General features: G+C 33.9%; 1 pseudogene; it reads left to right on the forward strand.

The window, feature by feature from the left end:
• The first annotated feature begins 1,996 nt into the window (after nt 1-1,996).
• Nucleotides 1,997-6,432, forward strand: LOC106339088 (annotated as a pseudogene).
• Nucleotides 6,433-9,824: the final 3,392 nt, after the last annotated feature.

A 9,824-nucleotide genomic window follows, 5' to 3' on the forward strand; every position in this document is an offset into this window, starting at 1 on the left:
AATATTTCTTCTCCGGTCAACCACGGAGGAGGAGCATCTAAAATTGTTTTCCCCCGTCTAAATGCTTGAGTGTTTTTTCTGTAAGGATGATCCGCATCTAAAAACCTTCTGTGGCAATCAAACCAACTATGTTTCCTTCCGTTAGTTAACCAGAATGCACCAGTCTCATCTTGACAATATGGGCAGGACAACCGACCATGAGTCGTCCAACCTGAAAGCATCCCATAAGCTGAAAAATCGCTTATCGTCCACATCAAATCTGCTCGTATTTTGAATATTTCTTTCATTGAGATATCATATGCCTCCACACCATCCTTCCATAACATCTGTAATTCTTCAATCAATGGCTGAAGGTAAATATCTAAGCTTTTTCTTGGATGTTTGGGCCCCGGAACTAGCACCGAAAGGTAAAGGAATTCTCTTTTCATACACATTCCCGGAGGCAAATTGTATGGAGTTACAATAACAGGCCAAAGGGAATGTGCTTCTCCATTCATACCAATCGGATTAAACCCATCTGTTGATAAGCATAGATATATATTCCGGCTTTCAGCAGCAAATCCAGGATATACCTCATTAAAGTGTTTCCACACTATGGCATCAAATGGGTGATGCATTTCGCCTTCCGGAGTCACATGCTCCTTATGCCGCCGCATATTGGAAGTTGTCGCCTCGAGTTGGTACAGACGTTTCAGACGATCTGCAATAGGCAAGTAAAACATTCTCTGCTTTGGCTTGTTTTTTCCTTTTCCATTGTTCGGATAGTAGCGATCTTCTCTTCAAAACTTACAACTAACCAAATTCGCATCTTCCTTCCAAAATAGCATACAATTCTTCACGCAAACATCAATCTTATGTAGGGGTAACCCAAGCCCTCGAGTCAGTTTCTTTGTCTCATAATATGTTGCTGGAGCATTATTCGGCTGCAGAAGCCTTTTTTAAAAAACTTCAGAAATCTCATCTACACAAGCTTCCGGCAAATTATAATTCGTCTTCACTTTCAGCATCCGCGAAGCAAGAGACAACTGAGTTATTCCGTCTGCACACCCTTCGTAGAGAGGTTGACTGGCTGCTTCAAAAACACTCTCACGATATGGCTCTGCTACCTCCGTCTCTTCTATAGGTTCTGGTATGTATGGTGGTGCAATGTCCGCTGGTACTTCCGGATTACTCTGGTAGTGATCTTCATGAGCATTCCAAGTAGGATTCTCCCACATTTCCTCTTCGCCCGTTGAATGATTCGCTCCAGAACTCTCACCAACGGTGTAGAATTTCTCTCCATGACTTGTCCAAACGTAGTAATTTCCCTTAAAACCGTATAAGAATAGATGTTTTGAGACAACTTTTGCATCTCATTGCTTCACATTTGCGCATCGAGCACACAGACACAATAATGTTTGCCGCTCTACGTAATCTGCTTGATTACATGCAAATTGAAGAAATGCGTTAATGCCTCCAAGAAACACTTCTGAAACAGAATTACTCTGAGGATCAATCCTTTGATCCATCCACTCTCTGGAATCAAAGTAGAAAGACATTTTAGAAAATTTGGTTGAAGAACAAAAGTTCTAAATGTCTCATATGGAAAGAGTATATATGTTCGAAACTAGCCACGCCATAGAAAATAGCCACGCTACAGCCATAGTTAAAAATATCGCTGACACACGAACCTTTCTCTGCTTCGAACTGTAAAAGCTAATACTAGCCACGGTTTAGCCATGATGAAAGTGTGGCTTCGTACATTTATTCGCTTTTTGATGTCGGCAGAAAAAACTAAACATAGCCACAAAAAATATAGTGGTAAATTCGTGGCTATGGCTCGGCCACGAAAATTTCGTTGCTATACCGCGGCTTTTCTAGCCACGAAAATAGTATCGTGACCAGTTCGTGGCCAGATTTCGCATTTTCCGTGGCTCTGTTTCTTTCGTGGCTGTAACATGGCATGTTCGTGGCTTTTTTTATACAGCCACGGTTTTGTAGTAGCACTGCCGTGGCTATGCGGTAGATTTTTACTAGTGTAAGACGTATCAGCAATATGCAAATATATAACAAACGCTTAGTATCTAGTATCTGTAATATCTTCTATCTTCATTCTTGGAACATCGATCATAAAAACAAGAACGTCATAAAAACTAATAATACTTAAAAGATAATATTTAGCAGAGAACGAAATATAAAAAAAAAAATTTAGTGCTGTCAAAAAAAAAGTTTAGTAGATAAATTTAGTTTTCATAACATAAGAACCTCATGAGTGTCTGATTGGTATAAGATGTGGATTTAATTATCTTTCTTTAGAATATAAGCTATAAAATTTTTTTTGTAGCTATAAATTTAATTGATGTAGACATATATCAATAATTTTCAAACCACTAAATTGGTGTAAAACTTGGTCTCAAATTCTAGCTTAATTCTAATTAAGTCTCATTACTATTATTGAAATTAATTTTTTTGGAAAATAAATTGGTAAATAGAATAGGTTTTTGATTCTGTTTATAAATATTCAAATAGGTAAATTAAATTATAAATTATTAAACGAAATTTTCTTTTTATTGAAAAAACAAAGAATAAAAACAAAAGACATATTTCTTTTTTTTTATAGTTTAGCTAGAAGAGGAGATTATATGAAAAATTTAACTGATTCTTTCGTTTACTTAGGTCACTGGCCATTCGCCAGGATTTTCGGGTTTAATACCAATATTTTAGCAACAAATCCAATAAATCTAATTGTATCTTCAGTGTATTGATCTTTTTTGGAAAGGGAGTGTGTGTGAGTTGTTAATTTCAAGAATAGGCTGGATTCGCCCAATGGCACAGCAAAGAGTGCCTAATTCCGCGAATTACTTATGAATACAAAATTCAATAAAAAATCATATTTTAGAACCATAGCATTTCGTTATTTTTTGGTAAGTCTACTTGACTTTGATTCTCTATCAACCACAAATTTGGGACCAATAATTAACATGTTTAAAACTAGACTGTTTGAAGTTCAGATGCAACATAGTACTCTTTCTACCATAATTAGTCTAATTAAAAAATGAATAAGGTTTTCAAAAAGAATAGTTCAGATTTTTTCGATATAAAACACTCATGTCGATAAAAAAATTTGAGTCTTTTTGTATAATGCAGAATTGATAACCTACATATAAAGTACTAAAAATTCTTTGGATTTCAAGAGAAAAAGAAACAACTTTGCTGATAATTATCAATTTTTTATTGGTCGGAAGAATCCTGCAAATAGTATGTGTGATGCCTTGTCTTTATCTATAGTATTACTGAGTCAGGCTTTGTGTGTTTGTTATAGCTGCAAAGAGACAGAAGATGCTAGAAGAGATCGAAAGAGAGTTTGAAGGTATCTTAATACTTAACCATAACTAGTGTTTTGTTAAGTCACTTCATTTTACCTTTTACAAAACCATCTTACTCTGTTTTGTCCTCTGTTTTGCAGAAGCTACAAAAGGTCTTGAAGAACTAAGGCATTCCACTTCAAGCACAGATGATGAATCACACCGTAATATTTGCTCTCCCTCTATTCTCATATTTAACTAGAGGACTCACAGATCTCATTTTTCTTCTTATAGCTGCAACTAGAACAAGCATGCTAGATGAGATTGAGCGTGAGTTTGAAGGTATCTTGACATACTCCTACTAATTGATTCACATTCTTTGTGGTGAGACTTCTTAGATTAACGATTATGTTTACATCTTCTTCTACTTGCAGCTGCTACAAGTGGTCTTAAACAGCTAAAGATTAATGCTCACACTGTCCAAGATGATGACAAAGAACAAGGTAAGAAACTCTCATCTCTATTTTGATACTTATTGTCCTTAATTCAGTTTTCTGAGGTAGATATATGTTATGTCTTCTTACATCTGCCAGGAGACAGAGTATGCTAGATGCAATTGAACGTGAGTTTGAAGGTAATTTGACTTGATATCATCACATGCATAGAGAATCTTTAACTCTTTCTTGGTTTACAGCCGTTACCGAAAGCTTTAAACAGCTTGATGATCTCGCTGATAACAAAGATAAGGGAGACCAATGTAAACTATTACCACCATTTAACCTTCTTCTGGTTTGCTTTACCTTTCTTGGAGGTTTAGTCTCATGCATGTCTTTGGTATCAGCTGCAAAGAGGCAAAGTATGTTGGATGAGATTGAGCGTGAGTTTGAAGGTACCTAAGACATATCATTATCCATTTTAATAAGCTCTTGTGGTTCCTAAATCAAGTTTTGAATCATTTTCAAACTACTCTGCAGCTGCTACAAGTAGTCTTAAGAAACTAAACATTGAAGATTCTACTGAAGGAGATGACAGTGAACAAAGTAATGACTTGTCCTACCTACTTTTTTCTGATCACTTTTCATCTTCCATGGTATTCTGAAGATATATGGTTTTATGTTTTGTTATAGATGCAAGGAGAAATAGCATGCTTGAAGCTATCGAACGCGAGTTTGAAGGTTACTTTCACATAACATTGAACTTATTTGCTGAATATTAGTCCTTCAAAACATATCAGCTAAGATAAGTTAACATTCTGTTTTATGTTCTTACTTGTAGCTGCTACAAAAGGTCTTGGGAGAGCGAAAGGCTAGTGAAGGAAAGGATCATGATGAACATTGTAAACTATTCTTCCCCCTTACAGCTGTAAAAGATATGTTCCAAATTTGTTTATAATGTATACTAAATCAGATTATTGTTTCCATGTTTTGTTACAGCGGCAAGTAGAAAAAGTATGCTTGATGCTATTGAACGCGAGTTTGAAGGTACTTCAACACATTCCAATCTTTGAGTCTTGAAAAGTATATGAATCCAAATCAGGATGTTATTAGAAAGAGTTTGCTTATGTATTCTTTTTCCTATTCTATGTTACAGCTGCAACTAAGGGCCATGTAGAAAAGACTTATAAAGAGCAAGGTAATAAGAGTTTGATATATTTATTCCTCTTAAAGCCTTCTAAAATAAATTATAAAACATTTTTTCCCTTTTTTTTGTTAACAGCTGAAACTCAGAGAAGCAGCATGTTGGAAGAAATCGAACGCGAATATGAAGCAGCTGCAAGTGCAAAGGCTTCTGGAAAATACTGTAAGAAACCACTTCTTCTGTTTATGTCATGTTTCCATCTTTTAGTTTCTTTTGGTCTAAGACAGCTCTTACATGTGTTGTCACAGCAGCAGCTGCAAAGAGTTCATCAACCATAAATACAGTTCAGAAAACTTCTGGTGGATCCAACTGTAAGTACTACAAAGATTCTCACAAACACATTTCTCTAAATTGAACTTGATCTCAATGTTCATATATTTATTCTCTACAGCTGGCTTTAGCGGTCTTCTAAAGTCTACAAGTTAGCGTTGAATCTTTCTAAACCAAAGAAACACACAAGAGAGCTATTTTAAAATGTTTTCTCTCTGTTTGTGTTTCTTGCAGATGGTGTGTGTGGTTGTTTTAATAAAGACAAAGATGGTATTAAGATTGACACAGATTGTTCAATTAACATAGGGGAGATACTCGCTGAAGAATCAAACTTCCGGGTTTGTTATCTATATTTTTCTTTGAAACAACAATGGTAGCACTCTCATATCTAAATCAGCTTCTTGATTTTGTGCGTTGATAGGGATCAGAGAGCTCTAGTCTCACAACTTCACTGAACAATCTCTTTCACACCCATAGACAAGAAACAACCTTAAAGGTAGGCAAAGTCCTTGGCTCATCTTTAACAGTTACTTCCACTGCAAGCGAATCATCCGCTACATCGGAGAACATAGACAGCTTAAAGGAAACCCTAAAGAAGCTACGCGGTCTAAGCGCGCGTGACCTCGTAAACCATCCCAACTTCGACGAGATCATAGAAGCCGGTACGCGTTACGAGGTACTCAGCTCAGCTTCAATAGGTTACATCTCTTTGCTAGCCAAATACAAAACCGTCATTAAAGAAGGACTCGAGGCTTCACAGAGAGTCCACATTGCTCAAACCCGCGCCAAGCTTCTCAAAGAAACCGCCATGGAGAAGCAGAGAGCCGTGGACGCCGAGTTCTCATTCGCCAAGACTCTTGCTCATCAAGGAGACGCGTTGTCCATCAAAATCTTTGCGATCAAGAAACTGTTGGTTAAGCTTGAAGAAGAGAAAGTTAACGTTGATCTAAAGTTTAAGTCTACGGAGACCAATCTAGCACGGCTTCTTAAGGAGGCTTCTCAGGCTTACGAAGAGTATCATGTGGCTGTGCGCAAGGCAAAGGACGAGCAAGCTGCTGAGGAGTTCGCTCTTGAGACGACCAAGAGAGCGGAACATATTTGGGTTGAGTTTCTTAGTTCGCTTAATTGAACTAATGAGGTTCTTGATTGTGGTTAAGACATGTCTTCAACTAGTTGTGGTTCTTGTCTTGTTTTTCTTGGTCATGTTTTGTTACAGACTTTGTTTGTTGGTTGTGTCAGGAGAGAGAGGCTGAACATTTTCAAAGATAAGAGTGAATTTGTGAGAGATTTGTGATCACAAATAATGTTTTAGTCCTCTAATAAAATTTTATTTTCAATTCTTTTTGATTAGAGCATATTTATTATGGATCAGTATTTCAGAATGTATCTCTCGATATTAAAATATCATTATTTAAAAATAATTTAGTTATTAAATTTAATATTTTTTAAAATAATGTTGTCAATAAAATGAAAGTGGTTAAAAAGGGCTTAAAAGCATAAATATAAGTTACTTTTCTTGTAAATGAAATTTATTAATTATTAATCTTTTAAACATTATTTGTGAATTGATTTGCATATGTGTCATCATCATCTTCAATCTTAACAAAATATGATGATATGACATTAACCTAATTGTGGCATGTAGAATTTTCATTATAAATATTTATATAACTTTCGGAAACGTTTTTAACATGATAATGAATATCACCATTAATATTTTTCTAAATATTTATTTTAAAAAACTATTTAAATATATTAATAATTAATAAATCATATATTACCATTAAATTAATATATATCACAGTAATAAAAGAAACTAAGTATAATTATATATACATATTTTACATCAAATGATATATCATCTTTTATATATAATGAAAATTAGTTGTAAGTGTGCATCAACAAAAATAACACTAATCATTTTTATAGTAAAATTATTAAAATTTATCGGTTCATTATACTAATTAACAAATTGATTATTAACAGTTTAACATATTTAACTATTAAAATCCAAATTTTATTAGAATTTGTATATTTAAATATATTCTTATTTAAGACTAGATGATAAGACATATTTAAATATAATCATCAAATAAATTAAAAATTAAATTAGAATTTATTTTTATAAAATGTATATCTTATCTCTATTGAAATTTAAATAAAATAAAAGTGAAATAGTTAAACCAAATCATAACTATATGAAATTCACATTTTTCTGAAAAGAAATTTCTGAGATGGATAATATTTAAGATAAATATTTTATTATAAATAGTTAGTTTTTTTTATCATCGAATTTTACAGACTCATATTGACTCTGTAAACCAAACCGGGTGATCCGTATCCATGTGAACGACGAAAGACGGCTGCTTCCTAACACGCAGCTAGTCTATTATAAATAGTTAGTAAATTAGTTAATAACTCCTAATTATTTCTTGTTTGGGTGATATAATAACCGTTTAATATAAAAAAAAAAGAATTCCTATTTATGTCTCAAATATGATTACACAATAATTTTACTATCTTTAGAAACAACTTAAAAAAAAAGAGTTAAACACCAGTATAATTACTACACAATATTTAGAAAAAAGCAAGCCACACAAATCAAACCAACTTTTTCGGATCGCCATACAAGACATGCGTTGCTAGTTTACATGTTTTTATATATAAATTAGTTTCCATCTCAAATAGATATTTCAACCATCAAACGAGTAAACATAAAATTCAAAAGAAACAACAATAAATGTGTTTGTAACGCAAGAATATCACGAAGAACAATATGTCGTCATCACAGTTCACTATCTTTTACATCATTTTGATTGCTTTAATTCCTTTTCATGAACATATGTGTTTATACTAGTTTCTCATTTTTTATCATCTACCTTTTCACTATTTGAAATCACATCATAATATCTATAGTAATTGTTTTTTTCCTCCGAATGATGTTGTTGTTACTTTTTGGTTTATATAGATGTATGTGCTTATACTACTTTCCCTTTTTTTCTTCATCTACTTTTTTTCATCATTGCAATCACATCATCTATACTAATTGTTTATTTCTCGAAATGATACTGTTTTTTACTTTTTTTGTTTATATAGATGTTGATGGTCAAAGTCTTAACGCGGGAAAAGAAACTTGTAAGCAAATAAAATGCAACAAAGACAAAAACCTTACTTGTCCTTGTTGTGTCTTCAAAACTGAGAATTGGTATAAGTGTTACAAGAGCATGGAAGAATGTTCGCGTTTCTGCGGCAAGCGTTCATAAGCTATCTCCAAAACTTATATCTACTTTCATTTTCTATTACATGAATATTTGAAATCCAGCAAATACGCTTTATGCCTATTGTATTTGTGTTAGAGACTTTCATATTCTATGTAATGCACAACAGTTAAACCTATTTTTTCTCTTAATTTCATAGTTTGTTATGAAAAATGATATTTTCTCTTTTTTCTACACTTATTCACTACCATTTATGAGTAAGGAAAAAAAAACTCTGATCAAAAAGTAAATGTAGAGATTATTATTATCAGCCTAATAACAACAAATAAAAAAAATATTTTTTTTTTTGAACAATTAAAATCTTGTTATAGCTGCTAGCTGCAACCAGAACAAGTATGCTAGATGAGATCGAACGTGAGTTTGAAGGTATCTTGACATGCTTGCAGCTGCTACAAGTGGTCTTAAACAGCTAAAGATTAATGCGTACACTGTCCAAGATGATGATAAAGAACAAGGGCAGAAACTATCATCTCTACTGTGATACGTTTTTGTCCCTTATCTCTTAAACACTTTATTGATATACATTTGATCCTTTGTGCCTATTTATTTACAGCTGCCAGGAGACAGGGTATGTTAGATGAAATTGAACGGGAGTTTGAAGGTAACTTGACTTACCAGTCATCATATGCATAAAGAATCTTTCACTCTTTCTTTGTTCAAGAAGTTCTAAGAGTATCTTCTCTTGCAGCCGTTACCGATAGCTTTAAACAGCTTGTTATCTCGCTAAGACCAAAGATGAGGGGACCAATGTAAACTAATATCACCAGTTAACCTTCTTGTGGTTCCTTAACCTTTCTTGGAGTTTTAGTTCTCAGGTCTTTTTGTCTTTGTTATCAGCTGCAAAGAGGCAAAGGATGTTGGATGAGATTTAGCGTGAATTTGAAGGCACTTTCAACATATCAGTATCCATGTTAATAAGCTCTTGCGGTTCCTAGATCAAAATTTTCCAAAACTACTCTGCAGCTGCTACAAGTAGTCTTAAGAAACTAAACCTTGAAGATTCCACTGTAGGAGATGAAAGTGCCCAAAATAATGACTTGTGCTAACTACTTTTCTTATGATCACTTTGAATCTTCCATGGTATTCTGAAGAATTGTTTTGTCTTGTTATAGATGCAAAGAGAAATAGCATGCTTGAAGCCAGAAGAATTATTTAGTGGGTGCATTATTGGTGATACTAAGCCTGGGCATTTCGGATATCGGTTCGGTTCGGTTCGGATATTTCGGATTTCGGGTAGTTCGGATAGGGGCTAGAGGATCCATTTAGTACTTGACCTATTTTCGGTTCGGTTCGGTTCGGATAGTTTCGGATTCGGTTCGGTTCGGATAGTAAATGTAGGAACCGGAAAATATCC

Source organism: Brassica oleracea, chromosome C1 (genome assembly GCF_000695525.1).
Source record: "Brassica oleracea var. oleracea cultivar TO1000 chromosome C1, BOL, whole genome shotgun sequence".
NCBI classification, from domain to species: Eukaryota; Viridiplantae; Streptophyta; class Magnoliopsida; order Brassicales; family Brassicaceae; genus Brassica; species Brassica oleracea.